Here is a 22,217-nt window from a genome sequence, read left to right as displayed (position 1 = left end):
CGCCTTAATGCACGGGCTGACCTGGGCTGAAGCCCGGGGGCCTATCATGAGCAATTTTTTTTTTTTTTTCGGGTGTTTTTTTTACATTTTAAATAAACAAAGTCTTGGCTTTCAGAATATGAACCTTTTATTTCCAAAATCACACGATAAATACATGTTTGAAGCTTGTAAAGGGAAGAAGACAGCTCTCCCTCGCCACTCTGCTCTTCCGCAGCGCCGCTTCCCCTCCCTCCGCTGAAATTATTAATGTAAGGCGTATAGTAATCATAGATAACACGGCAGGGTCCGTTACAATTTGTTTTCATCTGATTTAAAAAAACAAACAAAGTCTTGGCTTTCAGAATATTAAACTTATTATTATTAAATATTAAACTATTAAACAAATTCAGATGAAAAATACAGTTTTGAAGCTTGTAACGGCATAATTACAAGCGGAGAACGGAGTAACTTGACACACGTATACACACACACACACACACACACACACACACACACACACACACACACTCGTGAGCTTACCCCGAACCAGTAATCCAAACGAAAATATCTTCCCTCCATACTATTTTGATCATTTGCTCCGCTAATCAATCAGATCGATGGATTCCAGAGATTTTTCTCAAAAATGATGACTCCGAAACAATCAGTGGGCACCACTTAACAGCCAATCAGAATGAGAATATGTTTAACATGTGACTTATTCAAATTGCGAGTGATTGAGTGACATATGAAGGTTGTTTAGGACAAAATGTCGGAGAAGAAACAGTTTGAGAGTGGCGCTCGGAAAAGGAAATGGTTGAGGGAAAAGGAGTTTCGAGACAAGCAGCTATTACAAAACATGCCGAAGCTTACAGGTTATTTTAAACCTGTAGGCCAGGATGAGGAGGAAGGACAGATGATTTCTGTAACGAGCGGCAGCGGTGCCGGACGCGGGGCCTCGGAGCCAAGTAGGCCGCCTGGTTCGGATAGCAATGGAGTAGCTGGAGTAGAGGGAGAGGAAAAACAGACAGGAGGGACATTATCTGTTGGAGGAGATGGAGAGGACGACGAGGACTTGCTACGTGGAGGGGAGTCAACGGCAACCGGACAAATACATGAGGGAGGCCCGATACGTCACTCATCTGGAGGAGAGGACCAGGCGCGCGTAGAGCAGAGTGGAGAAGTGCGATCACAGAGCCTGCCGAGGCTAGAAATGACTGATTTGTTGTTTAAATAGGGGGCCTACAAAAGCGATCAGCCCCAGGGCCTGATGGCAGGTTAAGGCGGGCTTGTTTACACTGGTATCGGTGTAGGTGTAAACATGCGGGGCGCCCTCTAGCGACTAAATGTGATACCTATAAGCAAAGCAATTCCCAGAATTTAGGAAGAGCTTGCACAATATTGAATACAAAACATGCTGTCCTTTAGGTGTTCACACACAATTTGCCAGGACAATGAGTACCAAAGTACAGACAAATACATGTGATAAGATTAGATAAACCTCTATTGATCCCTGTGGGGAAATCCAGGTGTTTTATTAGCAACAGGAATAATATACAGGGCAGGTAAGAGTTCACAAGGATAAACATGAATAAACATAAATAATGTAAATATCAGTATAGTAAAGTATCAACAATATAATTAAATGAAGCTTATCATTATGTCCAAATATGAATACCATATAAAATAAAGAGGTAAAGCACATTTTAATATATTAAAATAAGTACACATTTTTCACTCGTAAAAAAAAACATATTTAGCAGCGTTGTCAAAGTTAGTGAACATATACAACGTATATATCACATATATATATATAACGTAAATAAATTAAATGGATCTTGGATTATTTTGCTTTGTACAAACGTACTTTTAAGTTTTTCATGACAATCGTTGTGATACCTTATTGTTGTAGATAGAGACATTTGGGGTAAATTGTTCTCAGAAATCAAAAGCAAGAAGAAAACTGAGAACCGACGTATATGAAATGTGTTAAAATGTCATCAGAAGGAGCATAAAGTAGAGGGTAACTACTGAAATAAATGTCAAACTTTTATATTAGCAACAATAACAATACATAAAATATTACTTTAAATCTGATATAATCCACATTATACACATGCTGTTTTAAAGCAAGCTATAAGCAAATAAATAATGCATTTATAACATAAAAACTTCTCTACCAATATTGAAAGGTTTATAGCGTACTTCATTTATTTGCTCCCCTAAACGAATCAATTAAATGGTTCAGTGAATCTTGCAACAGTATAAACGCATTGTCAGCAAAAATCCTCATGTAAACTCTATTGTTTTATTGGACAATTATGGTTACTACATTTTAATTGTGTTAAACTACTAATGGGTAGTTTAGTATACATCATGTTATATAAGCTGATCATATATTGAACATTTCAATCAGCAAATAAATGTAGTGCAGTAAAAAATATAACATTTTATAAAAGAATGTAACCTCTGAGACTGAGTTAAAGTACATCAGTATTATCAGATATGTACTTGAAACATGTTACTTCTAAACTTCTGTATACTGTTTTTCAGTTTAATAAATAAGAGTGTGACTTAATACAGTTTTTAATCCTACTGTTAATGTAGGTTATATTATTGATCAAACGTAGGTATCTAGTATCTTAAAGGACAATTCAAAACAAAGATACACATAGGAATTGACAATAGCAAAGTGATAGACTAGCTACCAGAACTACACAAAACAGTCTTTAGATATTGAGTGTGTGCAAATAATGCAGCGTTAGATGACCCTTAGATGCATAAGTGGGTATTTTTTGACTCGATGAGGTGGTTTTCTTTGAGTATCTTTGTAATTATATATTTTTTTTATCATTTCATATTCCAGCTATCCCTCAAAAAACATGTTTTGGATATCGTGCCATTCAATTTTTTTATTTACATTTTAAGAAATTGTAGTTTTTGTAATACTACCCCAAGCTTCCATAAGTGGGCCAAAAATGACCCGCATGCATTTTCTATGGAATTACATTTTTTTTTTCAAAATGTAAAAAAAACGTCTAAAATTATAAATAGTGAAAAATTAAATATAAAATATTTCTAGTGTGAACCAAAATATAATACTAAATATTATACAAGTGATTTTTCTTGACCAAAATGGCATAAAAACACATATTATTTTAATACGGGTCCTTTTTGACCCACTTATGGGAGAGTAGGGTCAAAGGCAGTGGTTCTCAAACTTTTTCTGTCAGGCCCCCCCTTTGGAGAAAAAAAAATTCGGGCCCCCCAACACAAGTCTGGCTCAGTGGCGGCGCCAGAGATTTATTTCATAGAGGGTGCTCAAACATTTAGGGTTTCCCATTAATGTACCGGTCGCTACAGTATTTTCAGGAACTGCAACACTCCACACGCATATACACAGTGTGACAGTTACAATGAAGGCTCCATAATTAGCTCACGGCATATAGGTGTAAGCAGGGGTAAAGTTCTATTTTTATAGGTGGTGTGTGGACCTCACGTAGGGGGGTGCGGGGGCAAGCTCCCCCGGGAAGATTTATTTTTAAATATTGAAGTTAAAAGCATCAATCTGGTGCACTTTGAGAGCAAAATGAAGAGATCTATGGATACCTCTCTCAACACCTATGAAACAGAACTGTAAACAGATTTACTTTTTCTTTATGGATATTTTACAAATCACCCTTTTAAACTTTATTCTTGTTTTACTGTCATATAGTATTTCATACCTGTTTTTCATTTATTCTCTTATTTTTTTATAACTATAATGATCATATAAACGTGTGCCTCGGAAATAATTGTTTACATTAATCGTGACCAAAACGTTTGAGACCCACTGAGATAACTTAGACTAAAGTTAACTATCTAAACACTGAGAGAGTCCTTTAACTCACTGAGTCTCTCAGTCTGACAGGAGGGCTCTCCTCCACTTTGTTGTTGAAAAAACTCCTTATATCCGTTAGCGTAGCTTGCTAGCACCAGAAGCTAACAACAACGATCTCCGGTACCGGTGCGCTCTCTCTCGCGCACACAAAATGGCTCGTTCCACACACACACAGAGCCAAGCTTTAATGAAACACAGAGACCCAGACGTAATAGTACTGCATTATATTATTTTCGAATAAATACATTTTCAATTTTCAATTTATGATATATATTTTTTTTTTTATAATCTTTTTTTTTTTTTATAACCATTTTTCCTCCTGGTCTCTCGCGCCCCCCCTGGCATGCCTCTGTGCCCCCCACTTTGAGAACCACTGCTCTAAGGGCATCTAAGGGTTAACAGTTCAGGTAATGCTAATGTTAGGTGATTAACGGTGCAGTTATTGTGAAAAGTGTGTGATCAAGAATGCAAATAATACCATCATGCGATCAAAAAGCAAATACCTGGAGAAATGAAAAAATATTTATTAGATTTGTGGTGGTTTCAAAGCATAAACTAGCAATAAAACACAATGCCATTATATATCTGTAAAAATTGTATGTTTGCTAGCAGGTATTTGCAGTAAATCTTTATGGCATTTGGCTCATGCTGTGTTTATGACATACATGTGGCATGTACCAGACTTGAACAGGTCATTTTGATTTAATTAACTTGTCATTATGTTTGGCAGTTGTGTAAAAACATCTCCAAACAGGATTCATAAGATAGATCCAAGCATCAGAAAACTGGCTCCTCTGTCAGAACAACCGCAGGCACAATGCATGACCTGAGCCAAAGAGCTCGGTGAAGGAGCGCTCTCCAATCAGACTGGGGGAAGGTGGAAACCTGACACACCTATGGGAATGCTTAGATGACACACGCACAAGCTTTGTTTTACGCACTCATTGGCTTCCATAACATGTTTTCTTCCAGATAAGTGTAAAGAAAATATCCCAAATACACAATTAGGAGTTATTTTTTTATAAATGTGTCCCTTTGCGTCGTATGTAACAAACACATATTTGGCTTATTGTAAGTAGTCAACTAGGTGAAGTTTGTATTGTGATATCTAAAGCTAACCTTTTTACCATATACCCCTGTGTGTCTCCCCTCAACTGAATGTATGTAAGACAATACAAATATGTAGTTATGATTATAGAGTTTATTGTAGGTGTATAACATAGGTACCCTGCTGTGTGCAAGGCATGACTCTACCTTTTTTTACTCTGTAAGTGGTAGTATCACGGAAGGAATACAAGGCCATATGTCAACCTGAGAATGGTCTTCCTTCTACATTTAGTATCAGGTAGATACAGAATAACAAAAGATACAACTGATTTACAAAACACTTTACAGGGTGGAAAACGTGCACAAACTTGACCACAAACGCAATGCAGGGAAACCCAGAAATACCTGTATTAAAGCAAGGCATGTAGGGATGCCCAACAAATCTCTACCTTGATGATGAAAGAGCAACCTTTACTTATGAGGTTGTATATGTTACAGAGGAAGCAATAATATCCCACCCTGCTGTAGAGGGGGTGCTTTTTGTTGGCGGAGTAAAAGTGCAATAAAATATGTTTCCACTTTGGTTTTTGGAGAGGATGTGGACCCCTTTAACTGTAAGGTTGTTAGAATAGCTAGACTATTGTAACATATGTGTACCTATTTTTGATACTGTCAACATCTGTGTGTGTGTGTGTGTGTGTGTGTGTGTGTGTGTGTGTGTGTGTGTGTGTGTGTGTGTGTGTGTGTGTGTGTGTGTGTGTGTGTGTGTGTGTGTGTGTGTGTGTGTGTGTGTGTGTGTGTGTGTGAGTATGACAGAGCAGTAATGTTTGCACATGTTCAATAAAACCAGGTACAACACATTTGTATAAAGCCTCTCTCTGGGACTGTATGGCACTTTGCTGAATTGGATAAGCTCAAATGGAGAGAGACTTTCAGAGACTTTTAAGGAGACACAAAAAGACTACAAAATGGAGCAAAACAACCACAGACGAAACACAAAACTACTTTAAAGAGACAAAAACAAACAAAGAGTAACACCAAGGGACACAAAACAACCCCAGTGACAAACATAAATGAATACAAAAAACTAAAAAGACAAAAAAGAGACACATACTAAAACAACTTGAAAGAGACAAAACATCAAAATGACTTAAATGAGAAAAAGTAAACTACAAATAGACACAAAATGACTAAAGAGACAAAAAACAACTAGACAGGAAATGACTACAACATCAGACAGCAAACTACAAACAGACACACAACAACCTCAAAGAGGCTCAAAATGACATGAGAGACACAGATCAACCAATGAGAGAAGCAAAACCAGGCAAAAAGAACCGCAAAGTTAACTATAGAACGACCATAACAACAAAATAATGTGCGTGTCACATTGTTCAAATGTGTAACATATGTGTCTGTTTTGAACATTTTTAAGGTGCTACAACATGAATATTCACACACTTATTTGACTATATTGCAAATTCCTCTTTTTATTTCTATTGCATTTTCACAGTGATATGTTTGGAAGAGACTGATTAATAAAGTTTTGTGAAGATATACACTTTATCAAGAATAAATCACATTTCACAATCATTTCATGAAAAGAGGTACACAATATTTGATTGTGTATTTTAATATTGAGCATTCAGTGCATTATGGTAACGTGCTGTGTGCTTCACTTCTTGCATAAAATGTGCATTAGAAATAGAGTAATATTTTTGCGATTTTGTGTAGTGTATTATTTTTAAAACACAGGGATCTTCACAAAGATCACAGAAATGTATTGGATTTCCTTCTCCATCAGACATGGCACGTGGTCAGACATTTTGTGGATTTGAAACATTCATGTCAGATTTGATACACATTCAGTCATACAGCCAGTGCAGAAACATACCGTTGATTTGACATAGAATATCAGAATACCTTTATTCCCAGAGGAGATATTTCAATTGTTACAGCAAAAGTGAAGAGAGAGACACAATAAATAAATGAATAAATAAAAAAAAATAAAAAAAATACACTATTAGATCAATTAAAAGGGGAAGCACAACAAATATTAAATACAAAATTAGAAAAAAATGTAAAAGTTATTCAAATTTGAACTTTAGATAGTAGTAGATTCTACTCATTTATAAATTGCACATACGTTTTATTGCACAACAGTGGTGTCATAGTCTTAAATTGTGTGACAGTGAGTGGGAGGGTCTAACAGGGGGAAATGCTGGCTGTGTGTGTGTGTGCGTGATCAGCGTTATTGGGCCCAGAGACTATTTAGTATTATAAAGAGGAAATAGGCCCCAACATGTGTCCTGATTGGTCTGTTGACTAATCTGGAAAGGACATATGTTGGACAAGTATCTTACAGAACAGCTTTTACATTTTTAGATAACAAAAACAAATAGTAATATAATTCTTTGAAAATAGGGAAATATTTGTATACTTTCTGGGAATATCCGTTACACAATGTATTCTCTTTCCACGAGGCCCTGACACACAAGGCAGTCACCAAATAACTCTCCTTACCAGCAGACGGTGGTAGTGTGTATTCGTCATTCAAAAGAGGCAACAACCGGAAGACAGAGAAGAAGAACAGACTGCGTGCTATAAATAGGTGAAATCATGGATACTACAGCGAGAAGCTCATGGGGCTTTCCCGAACCTGTGTCGAGAGCTGGGTTTAGCTTAGGGACAGTGACTGTCACTACCCGATCTGCAGCTCTGCCCGATCTGCAGTGCGCATGTGCGAGATGGTCCGCCATATTGGACAACTCCGGACGGCATCCCAAGTAGGACAACATTGACACAGTGGCTTTTGGCAAAGCTCAAAAGGAAAACTCGAGAGAGATGAGTTATTGTTATTACAACGTGACTTCACTATTATTTAACAACTCTTTTTATTGGGTTCTTTTATTTGGGGTTAAGCACATTGTCAGAATAAGTGAGAAATGAATGTAACTTCTGTTAGACAGCCATATGCCATACATGTTTGCACACATTCACAGTAAATATGTATTCAGTATGATAGCTGTCTAACAAGGCAAGGCAAGGCAAGGCAAGGCAAGGCAAGGCAAGGCAAGGCAAGGCAAGGCAAGGCAAGGCAAGGCAAGGCAGGCAAGGCAAGCAAGGCAAGGCAAGGCAAGGCAAGGCAGCAAGGCAAGGCAAGGGCAAGGCAAGGCAAGGCAAGGCAAGGCAATGGCAAGGCAAGGCAAGGCAAGGCAGGCAAGGCAAAGGCAAGGCAAGGCAAGGCAAGGCAAGGCAAGGCAAGGCAAGGCAAGGCAAGGCAAGGCAAGGCAAGGCAAGGCAAGGCAAGGCAAGGCAAGGCAAGGCAAGGCAAGGCAAGGCAAGGCAGGCAAGGCAAGGCAAGGCAAGGCAAGGCAAGGCAAGGCAAGGCAAGGCAAGGCAAGGCAAGGCAAGGCAAGGCAGGCAAGGCAAGGCAAGGCAAGGCAAGGCAAGGCAAGGCAAGGCAAGGCAAGGCAAGGCAAGGCAAGGCAAGGCAAGGCAAGGCAAGGCAAGGCAAGGCAAGGCAAGGCAAGGCAAGGCAAGGCAAGGCAAGGCAAGGCAAGGCAAGGCAAGGCAAGGCAAGGCAAGGCAAGGCAAGGCAAGGCAAGGCAAGGCAGGCAAGGCAAGGCAAGGCAAGGCAAGGCAAGGCAAGGCAAGGCAAGGCAAGGCAAGGCAAGGCAAGGCAAGGCAAGGCAAGGCAAGGCAAGGCAAGGGCAAGGCAAGGCAAGGCAAGGCAAGGCAAGGCAAGGCAAGGCAAGGCAAGGCAAGGCAAGGCAAGGCAAGGCAAGGCAAGCCTTTATACGTTCTGACTTGGCTCCAAAAACCATTACCTCAGTTTTATCTTTGTTTAATTGGAGAAAGTTCTGACACATCCAGTCATTGATTTGTTCAATGCACTTACTCAGTGTTTGAATTGGAGCATAGTCTCCTGGTGAAATTGTTACGTAAATTTGTGTGTCATCTGCATAGCTATGGTAACTTATTTTGTTGTTCTTCATTATCTGAGCCAGTGGTAGCATGTAGATGTTAAAGAGAAGAGGCCCCAAGATGGAGCCTTGAGGAACCCCACATGTCATATTTGTCAACTCAGATGTGTATTTACCTATAGAAACAAAGTTGTTTCTGTCCTTTAAGTAGGATTCAAACCAATTCAGAACTGTTTCCGAAAGTCCCACCCAGTTTTCCAGTCGGTCTAGTAATATGCTGTGGTCAACAGTGTCAAACGCAGCACTGAGATCTAATAATACTAACACTGAAGTTCTGCCACTGTCTGTGTTTAAGTGGATGTCATTAAAGACCTTTACAAGAGCAGTCTCAGTGCTGTGGTTTGGACGAAAGCCTGACTGGAACACATCAAAACAGTCATTTAAATGCAAGAAATTACTCAACTGTTGAAAAACAACTTTTTCAATGATTTTACATAGAAATGGCAGGTTTGATATGGGCCTGTAATTGTTCATTACTGAAGCATCTAGATTATTCTTTTTTAAGAGCGGTTTAATGACTGCAGTTTTCAGGGCCTGTGGAAAAATACCTGAGTGAAGAGATTTGTTTACTATATGAAGTAGATCTGAGGCTATGCAAGGCAAAACATCTTTGAAAAATCCTGTTGGAATAATATCAAGGCAGCAAGAGGAGGATTTTAGAAGTTAAATAATGTCCTCTAGGTTTTTATCATTAATCTGATGGAATTGTGTCATGATGTCTGAATTGATGTTAAGTGGAGATAGGGACAACACATTTGCTGTTCCTGATGCAGAGGCACTGACTGCTTGTCTGATTTTCTGAATTTTGTCAGTGAAGAAGGAGGCAAAATCATTGCACGCCCTGATGGATAGAAATTCAGAGGCTACTGACACTGGGGGGTTAGTTAGTCTGTCGACGGTAGCAAACAAGGCACGTGCGTTGTTTTTGTTTTTGGTAATGATGTCAGAGAAGAACGATTGTCGTGCGTTTTTCAATTCCAAATTATAAAGGCCAAGTCTCTCTTTATAGATTTCAAAGTGAACCTGGAGTTTTGTTTTTCGCCACCTGCGTTCAGCTTTTCGACATTCTCTTTTTTCTGTTTTCACGGTCATGGCATTTCTCCATGGAGATATTTTATTGCCAGACACTTCCTTTACCTTAGTTGGAGCAATGGCATCTATAACATTTTTAATTTTTGAATTAAAATGATCTACTAGCTCATTTACTGAGATGTTAGCAGGGGCAAGTGTGGAAGAGAAATTCTGAGTAAACATTTCCCTAGTATTTTCAGTTAAATATCGCTTTGTGGTTACCTCTTTTTGAACATTTTTGTGAACAGAAATAGAGCTCTCAAAGAAAACACAGGAATGGTCAGAGAGTGCAACATCAGTCACCACAACCTTAGAGATATTCACACCCTTTGAGATAATTAAGTCCAGAGTGTGCCCCTTATTGTGCGTGGGCTCCGTCACATGCTGAGTCAGTCCATAGCTATCAAGAACACAAAACAGTTCTTTAGCCCCTCTGTCCTGGGGGTTGTCAACATGGATGTTAAAATCACCAACAATGACTAGACGGTCAAAGTCAATACACACTATAGACAGCAGTTCAGTAAAGTCATCAAAAAAGCTTGCACAGTATTTGGGTGGTCTATAGATATTTAGGAACAGAGCTCGAGAGGAGCATTTCAGCCGAAGGGCCACATATTCAAAAGAATCAAAGTTTCCATACGATGTCTTCCTGCATTGAAGGGAATCATTGAACAGAATAGCAACTCCACCCCCTTTCTTATGCATTCTTTCCTGACTCATAAAACTAAAGTTGGGAGGGGTTGATTCGATAAGAACAGCTGCACTGTTATTTTGTTCAATCCAAGTTTCTGTTAAAAACATCAAATCGAGATTGTGCTCAGTGATTAAATCATTGATTAAAAATGTTTTTCCTGCCAAAGACCTGACATTTAATAAAGCTAGTTTAAGTTTGTTAAACACAGTATCAGTCATGTTTTTTGTAACAAGCTGTGGCTGACATGGAATCACTGCTAAATTAGATACACTCACACAAACGTTTGAGCGCTTCCTGTTTCTATGATTCACCGCTCTTAATCTATTACCTATGAACACAGATATCGGCAAAGCTACTGGCAGGCAGGGCCCCGACATGTCCTGGAAAGAGTTGAGAGTGCCATACGCCCTTGAGCCTGGACCCATCACATATCAGTAAGAGTTTGTTGTGTTTTGTACACACACATCCTTATCAGGCTTCGGAGACTGCAGATGCCCCCTCGAAGGGAGGGGAGGTGGTCGACGTAGGCACGGTGATGGAGACGGGCGAGATGGTGCGGGGGTAGAGGACATGCTGCCAGGGGGGGGAGGTGGTTGACGTAGGCCCGGTGATGAGGACGGGGGAGATGGTGCGCGTCTCCGCGGTGATTTTGGTGGGCGTCGTTGAGGAGCGGGGGTAAAGGACATGGTGCCAGCCCTGCGTATCGCCTTCGTTTGGTCTTTGAACTCCAGGAAGGAATCGGTGCCAACCCTCTGTATCTCCTTTGCTCTGAAGATGGGAGGTGATATTCTATTAATGTTCACGTTCACACAGTCGGTGATTTTTGCCGGCCGTCTTTCCTGCAACGGCAGCTTTTCTGTATTTATTTTCTCCTGCAGTGGTGGCGCCAGGGTATGGCTGGGGTAGGCTACAGCCATACCAAGAAATGACTTACCCCCTGATCCCACTGGAAGCGTCTGCGCTGCGGCCATATCTATATAAAGTATATATATGATTCTGTGAGCTGCAGCTGACCACGCCCCCCTGCAGGAGAGGGCAGCGTGCTCTGAGATCAGCTGCTGGGCTGTCAGAAGAGGGGGAGAAAAAGAGATCTCCCTCCTCCGTGTTTTATTCTTATTGAAGTAAGAAGAGAAGTAATGGGGCAGAAACCCTCCTTTTTACGCAGCGGTCCAGACATAGACATCAAACGGCGACACATATTCAGTTGCCAATTACTTTGGCATTAGGGCAGGGATATCTAGATACTTTCCAAAGTTTGACATAATGAATTATGCTACTTTTAAAGCAAGCAACGATGTTTTCAAAGCTGTAAACAAAAAGCTCCTCAAAAACACTCTCGAAGCAGTTCCTGCCGTTGCTACGTTAGTTCAAACAGTAACAACGGACTATTTTTCTTAGCGGATGCATGTCAATTTAAATACATACAACTCAATAAATCAATAAAATCATTTTCTAAATCCATAAAAGCATTTCAATTAATATTGGGAGTCATGTCGTTAATTTGTTGAGAATGTGGCCATGTAATAAGCGGGATAATGTGCACATTGCATAATGTGCCTTCATGCCGATCTAGATCCCTCCGCAAAAAAAAAAAAACCGGCTCGTTCGCGGGCGCGAGCCGGCTCCCGTCGTTCACTTAAAAGAGCCGGCTCTTTGAGCCGGCTCGTTCGCGACCGACACATCACTAGTGGACACGACCGGTAGATTTTCAGAATCCGTGTTGTCAACATGCTTACTTTAACATATTTTTTCATGGTCGGGCTAAGGTAGGGCTAACCCCCTAATCCCACGTTGCGCTGCGGCTGCGGCGTTTTTAGCGATCGCGGCCACTCTAGTCAATGGGTGCTATTCCACCAGACACGCTGCGCCGCGGCTCGAAGCGTCCCAGAAGCTCCTCGCCGCAAGGAATTTCTAAAATATAGGATGAATCCTAGTTTTGACGCAGCGCAGCGCGGCGCAGGCAGGAAGTGGAATGTTCATCCAACAACTGCAAGGCTGCACACACGACGCTCCGCTTCCGCAACGTTTTGAAACGCGCCTGGTGGGTTAGGACGCAGGAGGAGGTCGCAGCGCGGCGCAGCCGCAGCGCAGACGCTTCCAGTGGGATCAGAGGGTAAGTCATTTCTTGGTATGGCTGTAGCCTACCCCAGCCATACCCTGGCGCCGCCACTGCAGGAGAAAATAAATACAGAAAAGCTGCCGTTGCAGGAAAGACGGCCGGCAAAAATCACCGACTGTGTGAACGTGAACATTAATAGAATATCACCTCCCATCTTCAGAGCAATCCGAGTATTATAACATTAGCGTTAAGAAAGCTTAATTAAATATCTGCCACAACATAAGTAACCGGATCAGAGTAACATTAAGTACAGTCCGCGGCATATCACTTCATAATGTATCATATATTTCCTTATCTGAGTCAGCTGAGCCGTATCTGGCCGTGCAACACTCACAGTGTCACATACTGTAAGCAGAAGTATTTTTTTAAGCAACACATTAAGTTGACGAACCACTCGAGTCAAATGTAATTAAAGTCAGATCGTGTTTTAGACGGGGCAGTGATATCATAAACCTGTTAATGTACGCATTCAAACACTTTTCTTTTACCAGCTGTATTCACCTTGCAGGTGCAGCTATGTGGCTTTTATCCTAGATAAAGTGTTTAAATCATGGATGATTAAAGTTTAACTTCTTCATATGTCTAATATTATAGTTCACTTTTCATTCAGAAAGTATGACGCTGCGCTGTCAGTATACGCTTGTCCATGTTTGTGATTGGTCGAATGCTCCAGATACCACCCCTTTCATGTGAACGCGCACCTAACTAGATAGGACACGGCTGGCTTGAGCGATCCACTTGATAACCCGCGTCGTAGTACAGTTTAGCGAGAGCGCGTATGTTTTGGATTAGGCCAACCGGCTAACTCAAACATATCCAGGTTAGGTTGAACCAGCTTCGTAGTACAGGCCTCAGGTCTTCGTTTCCGTCATTCCAGATCGCCATGATGACAAATAAACCGATGAGATGAAAATGAATAGCCGTCTGTGTGTGTGCCTTCTTAAATAGTTTGTTTACGTCCCTCACTTCCGTTTCGCTTCTCATGCACTGATTCGCTAGCTGAACAGCCAATCAGAATGATTGCTTTAACCGACTGCCTGTGCCCGACGCATGGTGCGTCGGCCATGAAAGGCCAAATAAGGAGTGTCACGGCCGACGGTGCGGGACACACCAAATTGAGTTTGGGCGTCAGGGCACGCTTCGTCGTCCGACTAACGAAAACGGCCGATTTTGGCCTGGTGTGTCAGGGCCTTTAGACATCAAAGAGTGCTTCAATTACTGGTTAGTTTAATGCAGACTTGATCAGACGTTAGCGTATTATCGTATCGTAGACAATCAAATAAATAGGGTGAAAACGTGATAACCATTACATTTCCCAATTTGATCACTTACTTACAAGTTTTCTGAAAAGTTATGTTTAGGGCCCATCTTGTCTAATTTTCTTGACATATTAGAGTCAAATATTTTTACAGAGGAAATGTTTGATATCTTTTAGTATCACTTAATCAAAAATTAATCAGAAAATACTGTGGATTTCCCCCTTGTATTTAGATTAGATTAATTTAGATTAAATATACTATATTCATCCCAATCTGGGACATTGTTTGTTTAAAAACACAGTATGAAATATACAGAATTAATTAGAATAGCCTATAATTGACCAATCTACTACAAAACAGACACATTAAATACATAATACTAGGAATAAAATGTAATATAAATCATGCTATGAATGACACATAAACAAACTCCTCGAAATATCCTTTAGAATGAAGATAGGAGTCTAACTGCAACGTTAGTGGAGATTAGTGGCAAATGACAAAAATAATAATTTTTAATATAATAGCCTTTAAAATATGTATTGTGAAATTCCATATATTCATCAAGACACAACAGGTCATTAGCGTAACTAATAGATATCACCATGACACCTTGGAGACGTGTTGGACTTTAAGAGTGTTTATTTGTTGTGGATTTTAGCCGTTCTCAACACATTTTCTGTCAATGCATGAGGCTTCATAAAAGACCCCCGTCACCCAGCAACGAACTGTTCTGTCTGCTGCATCAGGACTAAAACCACCATACTCAGAGACAGTTTCATCCCACAGGCCATAAGACTATTTAACACCGGAGCTTGCACTCTTTTTAAATGGTATTGTTGTTTTTCATACTGTTGAGGTTAAGGATGGCAGCTTCCTCATACGTTGCACTCGGAGATTAATAGTTGAGACGGAGACGATGAACTGTGTAGCCCTTGTGCATGGTTTATTTTCCTCTGCACTGCAGGTGCATCCTTTCGCTCAGCCGAGCTAACTTAGAATACAACACACACAGAGGCCGTTTCTCAATCTCGAGGATGCTGGCTTGGTAGTCGCGTACTTCCAAGTCACTTCCTTCAGAAACGAAGCAAGTATGCTTCCAAGCCACGGGGTGTTTCTCAATCGCGAGGATGCTGGCTTGGTAGTTGCGTACTTCCAAGTCACTTCCTTCAGAAACGAAGCAAGTATGCTTCCAAGCCACGACTTCGGAAAACGAAGAAGAATGGAACAGGCTAACAAGTGTGCCACTCTCTCTAACGGTTTCAACAAAATATACCGAAAATAAATACCTCACGATGTCTATCTAATTATGAACTTGCTTTACTTTCACGGAACACATTTTTGGTGATAACAAACAAATGTAACAAAGTAACATATTTACCAACACATGTTCTACGCCAGAAAAGCCTGGTTTGGACACTTTACGGGCAGAAGAAACATTTCTATTAAAGAAAGAATTATACATTTCTGTCTTTTTATGCCTTTAATAGCTACTAACTTGAATTTGTATTCAAATTAATTAATCAACTATTTTTTATATTTTATTGTAATGTAGAGACAAGTCTTTTAGTGACAATCATGTATTGCGTTACAATATGTAAAAAAAACAAAAAACAAAAAAAAATTATAAATATGATATTTGGCCTCAAATCATCTGAGGCCTGCGATCTTTGGCACCCCCAAAGATCAGGGGCGCGCCCCCCAGGTTGGGAACCACTGTTCTACGCCACTACATACTTACATTTAAATGTGGAATTCCAAGTATGCTGGAGATTGGAACAGTCCTTCGGCGGCACTCGATGACGTAGCATCCTTGAAATATTGGCTTGGAAGCAAGCGGCAAACTGTGGGGTAGAGCCGGTGTCAGTACCAGATATGTTCGGGCTACCAGATATGTTCGGGTGTATTTCCGTCGCATCCGTCATCCGTCATATACTCACCTCCCTCTCCTCCCAGCGCTCTGCTGCCACACACCGGCCGTCTGCGGAACTGCAGCCGGAGGAACTCGGGACAGCTTGTTATGTGTGGGGTGCTATGGTGGGGTCCCATGTACTTGTGCACATAAATAATGTTTCTAATTATTTACAATTAAAAAATATATATATTCTGCGTTACTTTAGCCAACACTTTTATAAGGCCACTAGATTAGATAATTACGAAATGTGTAGATAGAATACATATATTTCAGGTTGTTATTTTGTCATTAAGTTTAATGTTGTATTTACCTTTTAGTATTTTTATATAATATCTGAACTTTGGAGAGGAGTTGGGAGACAACACGACACATCAAATCACATCTACAGATCAAGGCGAAGCGAATGGAAGTACTCCCATACTCCTAGCGTGAAAATGTTTGTGAAAACGTGTGCAAAGTCTCCGAAAATCCTAAAAATAAGCTCATATTTGAATTCCCCATAAAAAACACATCATTCAGTAAAAACAAGGCCCCACTGATCATCTACTCTCTGAGACGATTCCAGGGATGTCTGGCTTGAGTTTCGACCACCAGGGAAAGTGGACAAAAGTGCCCGAGATCAGCCTCTTAATTTACCCAGGGCCTAGTGCTTGGCTTTGGGTGTGAAAATTCAGGAAACTCAGGAGTATTTTATTAAATATCTGAACTTTGGAGAGGAGTTGGGACACACACACGACACATCAAATCACATCTACAGATCAAGACGAAGCTAGTGGAAGTACTCCTAGCGTGTGAAAATGTTTGTGAAAAACGTGTGCAAAGTCTCCGAAAACGGAGCAGTGGTTGTGATGCTAGCTTTGCGGCTAGCGGTTAGTTGTTATTTTTTGTAGTTGTTGCTATGGAAACAACATGACGGAGAAAAAATGTATATCTTCTACATATAATAACGGACAAAGTAAAGAATGAAGTGTAGGCTATGCCTGTTTGAAGTTGTTGCTATGGAAACAACATGACGGAGAAAAAGTATAATCTTCTACATATAATAACGGACAAAGTAAAGAATGAAGTGTCGGCTATGTTTAAATGTTCGGAATTTGACCGTGTATGTTGGCCCTCTTGAGTTGCCGTACAATCCGTCATATGACGGATGACGGATGCGACGGAAATACACCCGAACATATCTGGTAGCCCGAACATATCTGGTACTGACACCGGGAAGCCAATACGGAAGTGCCACACACTGCAGTTCATATATTGGCCGATAGGCGATGGCTGCAGAAAGGAGCAATTTCCATAGACCCCCATGTTAAAATGCCCAACTTTACAGCAGAGAAAAACATGTTTCTACCCCTGGCTCCATACATTTTATCATCGATATAGTTAGATTCCACCTTCATGATTATGGATCTGTGAGTGAATTATTTTCTAACGCAACCCTTTTATTTATATTAGGTCTTAAAGTTTGTGCATAAATTAGGGCGTGGTCACATTGGGTGACGGCTCTGTCAAGTGCCTGCCGCTGTTAGCTTCTTGTCTCTCTGCTAGCTGCTCCGTGAAGCTACAGGGACTCTGCCTGCTCAGCTAATCCAGGAAACACAACTTTTAGCCGGCCGTGATTGTTTGTTCTTCATGCTGATATATCGGACTATTGTGACTCGCTCTGCGGTTAAAACAGACGGTGCATGAATGCGGTTTTGCGGTAAGTGAAATTCTAGTGCTCTATTTATGTGTTAATGATTTTAATCAGCTACGTAATGAACGGTAAGGCTTGGGTTAGCATGTAAGCTAGTGGTAGCTACATCGGTGCTAACGATTGTAATCGTAGCCTCCAAGTTACAATCATAGACTGTATATATAAAGGTTACAACGAAATAGACAAGTGTTAAGTGGGATAATACTGTTGAACAAACGGCTTCTGTTTGAGGTTGATAAAATAAGGTTACATCCTTGTAACTTAGAGATATTTTTATTATGTAGGTAGAACTGTATGCATCTAAGATTAATTTAAATTGGCTATACTCAAGTATGTAGACAAGCTAACGTCGAAGTAGTGTATGTGAAATCAACCTCACAATAAGATGTGTGTATATTACAATTATTAATGTCATATTTCAAGATGATTACTTAGATATTACAATATGGTTGGTTGAGCTGGAGTTCATTATTGAGCTTACACGTTAACGTCACAGTCATCTGAAGAACGAACCCAAACCTTGTTGTTTTTATTAATTGTATTACCAAATGGGTATCAAATAAACAGTAAGAATTGGTAACACAACTTCCAAAGTTACAGTAAAATAAAAAGGCCCCTGACTCGGACAATACACAATCCAACATGTTCAACAGAAGAGAATCAGTTATATTGTTTGTACACATGGTACTTTACATATATATATATATCTGTTTGTTTAAAGTGTCCAGGTGATGCAGACAGGCTGGACCAGAGAGTGAGAGACAGAACTGGACTCCTCACAGCAGTGAACTTCAGCACAGGTACAAAGACTCTTTTTTCATACTGTACAAAGAATCAAGAAAGATATTGGTTTAAATGAATGAAGTATTGACTTGAATACACTGATATACATTCCATTAAACAATACTAAATACTAGATCACCTACACATCAGTTAAGTTGAGGGTTTTTTCCATGCAAAAAGTTACATTTAGATGATAACAAGCAATATGACTTTGTCAGCTTTCTAATTTAATGTATTGAAGGCAAAGATATTTAACACATAGTGAGAACTGCTACTATTTATCTCTCAATATTGTCTGTAAAAAACGTGGTAAAAGTGATTATTTCAGTGAGACAACAGAGCAAGCTTCTACAGTTGCACTACGTTTTGATAACAGTTAAATATTATTTTGATAATAACATATATTTCAATGTTGAACTTCATACTGTTCATTCATAATATGATTGTCTTTGTAGCTCATTGTTGAAATAAAAAAAAAACATTACAATTACAAAATAATTATATCTACAGCCCCTAAACACACAAACACACCGCTTTCATAAATAACACACTTGTTCTGCAATAATATGTTTTATGTTCCCTGTAATTTTTGTTAGGAAAGGACATGCCTGAAAGACACGACATGTTCTCCTTCTCTGAGGGTCAAGAAGAACATCCAAGAGGAACATTAAAAGCTGATGTTATGAGATTTTAAGACCAGTACAGGACATTCACTAAGAAACTACTTTTATTGTAAAAACAGTCAGCTGATCGAATGCAGCTATTTCTACATCTACACTCCATCCGCTGATTATTTCTATTTGACTCACTTTATGAGCTTCACAACATGTACCTTGTTTTGCAACGTCACAAATAAATGGGGCCAATCTTCAGTCAGATGTGAATGTGTAATCTAACATTTTCAGTAAGAATAATGGACAAAAGGAGTGCAAATACAAATACAATTTATTGAAATGTGAACCAAAAGTTAATCAAATGTTTTAAATATAAAGCACATATGGACAGAAGGTGTAAACCTATTAAATGTATTAAACACATTTAGTCAAATAAAGTGACCGACTAGGCCTATGCAGTTGGTATCAGCTTTGCCCAGCTCCATCAGGCCTGGTCCTCCTCGCAGAGGAAAGACCCTCAGTCCTCTCCAAACCAACAGACAGGACGTCCATCACACGGAGGTTTCTCCCTGAAGTCTCTGCAGCTCTCTGGACACCATGCTGTCTCAATCCGTCCACACTGAATATGAGATTGGGAAAATGAAAATAATAAATGCTTTAGACAATAAGAAACATAAAGTTGACTGTTGAGTTGCTCAGTTTTTTTAGATTGTCAATACTATTACTGTATAACTAATATCTCAGGTTAAGAGGCAAATTCAAATAAAGATTGGTCTTTAAATACATTTTGTCTTTTGAATTGTTTGTCTAAAGTCAAGGATCTATAACTGGTACTTAGTTTTAATGATACAGTCTGGTTATTATGCTGTTTGGAGGAGGCCTCACAGGTAAGAGCGCTAACTAGCTACCATCACATGTACCTTAGCTTGACTTAAATGTATTAAAGGTATAGTTAAGTGATATCAAAATATAAATAACTAATGTCATGCAAACATATTAATATTTGCTTGATTCCAGTGTTGAATTTAGCACAATTGCATACAAACGTTAAGGGGTTTTAAGATTCTGAAGTATTATGCTAAAAGCTCAATAACTTAGATTATTATTTATAGTTTCATGTCCGCTTACCTTAGAAACGTAAAATGCGACGGCAGCGTGCAGATGGGGAGCATGTTAGCTTAGCTTGGTAGCTTCAGCTAGCTCTGGAACTTCCAGCTCGGTGGCAGCAGGTCCCGCCTCGGCTCCGCCTCTTTGCCCTTATTTGGAGCAGGCTGGAGAAGGCAGGAGTTGAACTCTGGCGTCACTGTCGAGCCGTTAGTGGCCGACTCCGCCTACTAAGGGCTTCACGGCAACTCTGCAGAATCCTATGGGTGACGTCACGGACCCTACGTCCATTTATATATACAGTCTATGCTTGGAAGCCAGAATCCTCGAGATTGAGAAACGGCCACGGCTTCGGAAAACGAAGAAGAATGGAACAGGCTAACAAGTGTGCCACTCTCTCTAACGGTTTCAACATAAAATGTACCGAAAATAAATACCTCACGATGTCTATCTAATTATGAACTTGCTTTACTTTCACGGAACACATTTTTGGTGATAACAAAGTCACATATTTACCAACACATGTTCTACGCCACTACATACTTACATTTCAATGTGTGCTGCGTCGGTTCAGCCATTCTCCGCAAGGGTTTTTGAAATTGGTCCGTGCGCAAAGCATTGTGGGGATTTTAAGGATGCGAAGTCTACCCATGTGCAGCCTCGAAATTACCCCCAAACCAAGGACGCGGCCTCGGTGGAATTCCAAGTATGCTGGAGATTGGAACAGTCCTTCGGCGGCACTCGATGACGTAGTATCCTTGAAATATTGGCTTGGAAACTAGTTTCCTCGCGATTGAGAAACAGCCTGAGAAACGGCCACAGATCTGGATATGTGCGCCATCAGGTGAACACCCCCTCATTAACATATGACGCAAGCCTGCGTCCTTACGTAGCACATAACACTTCAGTGGTACAATAATAATATGACATCCCTTTGTGAGCTTGAGTACAGAATAGACATCTATACAGTTGCAAGAAAAAGTATGTGAACCCTTTGGATTCTCCACACATAGCGTTGTGTGTTCCTTCCAAACAACTGAACTTTGGTTTCATCTGTCCACAGAATATTTTGCCAGTAGTGCTGTGGAACATCCAGGTGCTCTTTTGCAAACTTCAAATGTGCAGCAATGTTTTTTCTGGACAGCAGTGGCTTCCTCCGTGGTGTCCTCCCATGAACCCCATTCTTGTTCAGTGTTTTACGTATCGTAGATTCGTCAACAGAGATGTTAGCATGTGCCAGAGATTTCTTTAAGTCTCAAGCTGACACTCTAGGATTCTTCTTCACCTCATTGAGCATTCTGCGCTGTGCTCTTGCATCTTTACAGGACGGCCACTCCTAGGGAGAGTAGCAACAGTGCTGAACTTTCTCCATTCATAGACAATGTGTCTTACTGATGAACATCAAGGCTTTTAGAGATACTTTTGTAACCCTTTCCAGCTTTATGCAAGTCAACAATTCTTAATCGTAGGTCTTCTGAGAGCTCTTTTGTGCGAGGCATGGTTCACATCTGGCAATGCTTCTTAAGAATAGCAAATTCAAAACGGGTGTGTATTTTTTATAGGGCAGGGCAGCTTTAACCAACACCTCCAATCTCGTCTCATTGATTGGACTCCAGGTTGGCTGACTCCTGACTCCAATTAGCTCTTGAAGAAGTCTTTAGCCTAGGGGTTCACATACTTTTCCCACCCTGCACTGTGAATGTTTACATGGTGTGTTCAATAAAAATATGAAAACATATAATTGTTTGTGTGGTATTAGTTTAAGCAGACTGTGTTTGTCTATTGTTGTGACTTAGATGAAGATCAGAACACATTTTATGACCAACTTATGCAGAAATCCAGGTAATTCCAAAGGGTTCACATACTTATTCTTGCAACTGTATATATAACAACTGAGGACATAATGTAAACATTTACCTTAACACATATAAATCTATTTATTTTGTATGTCTTGTAAATTGCACTGTTGAGGAACCTGCGATCTACGTTTTTCATACATTACACAATTACACTGTAGCTGTATGTTATGACAATAAAACCTTTGCATCTTGAATGTTTCCTTCTTCACATGCTGTT

The sequence above is a fragment of the Gymnodraco acuticeps genome, unplaced genomic scaffold (genome assembly GCF_902827175.1).
Source record: "Gymnodraco acuticeps unplaced genomic scaffold, fGymAcu1.1, whole genome shotgun sequence".
Lineage (NCBI taxonomy): Eukaryota > Metazoa > Chordata > Actinopteri > Perciformes > Bathydraconidae > Gymnodraco > Gymnodraco acuticeps.
This window is presented reverse-complemented; position numbering follows the sequence as displayed.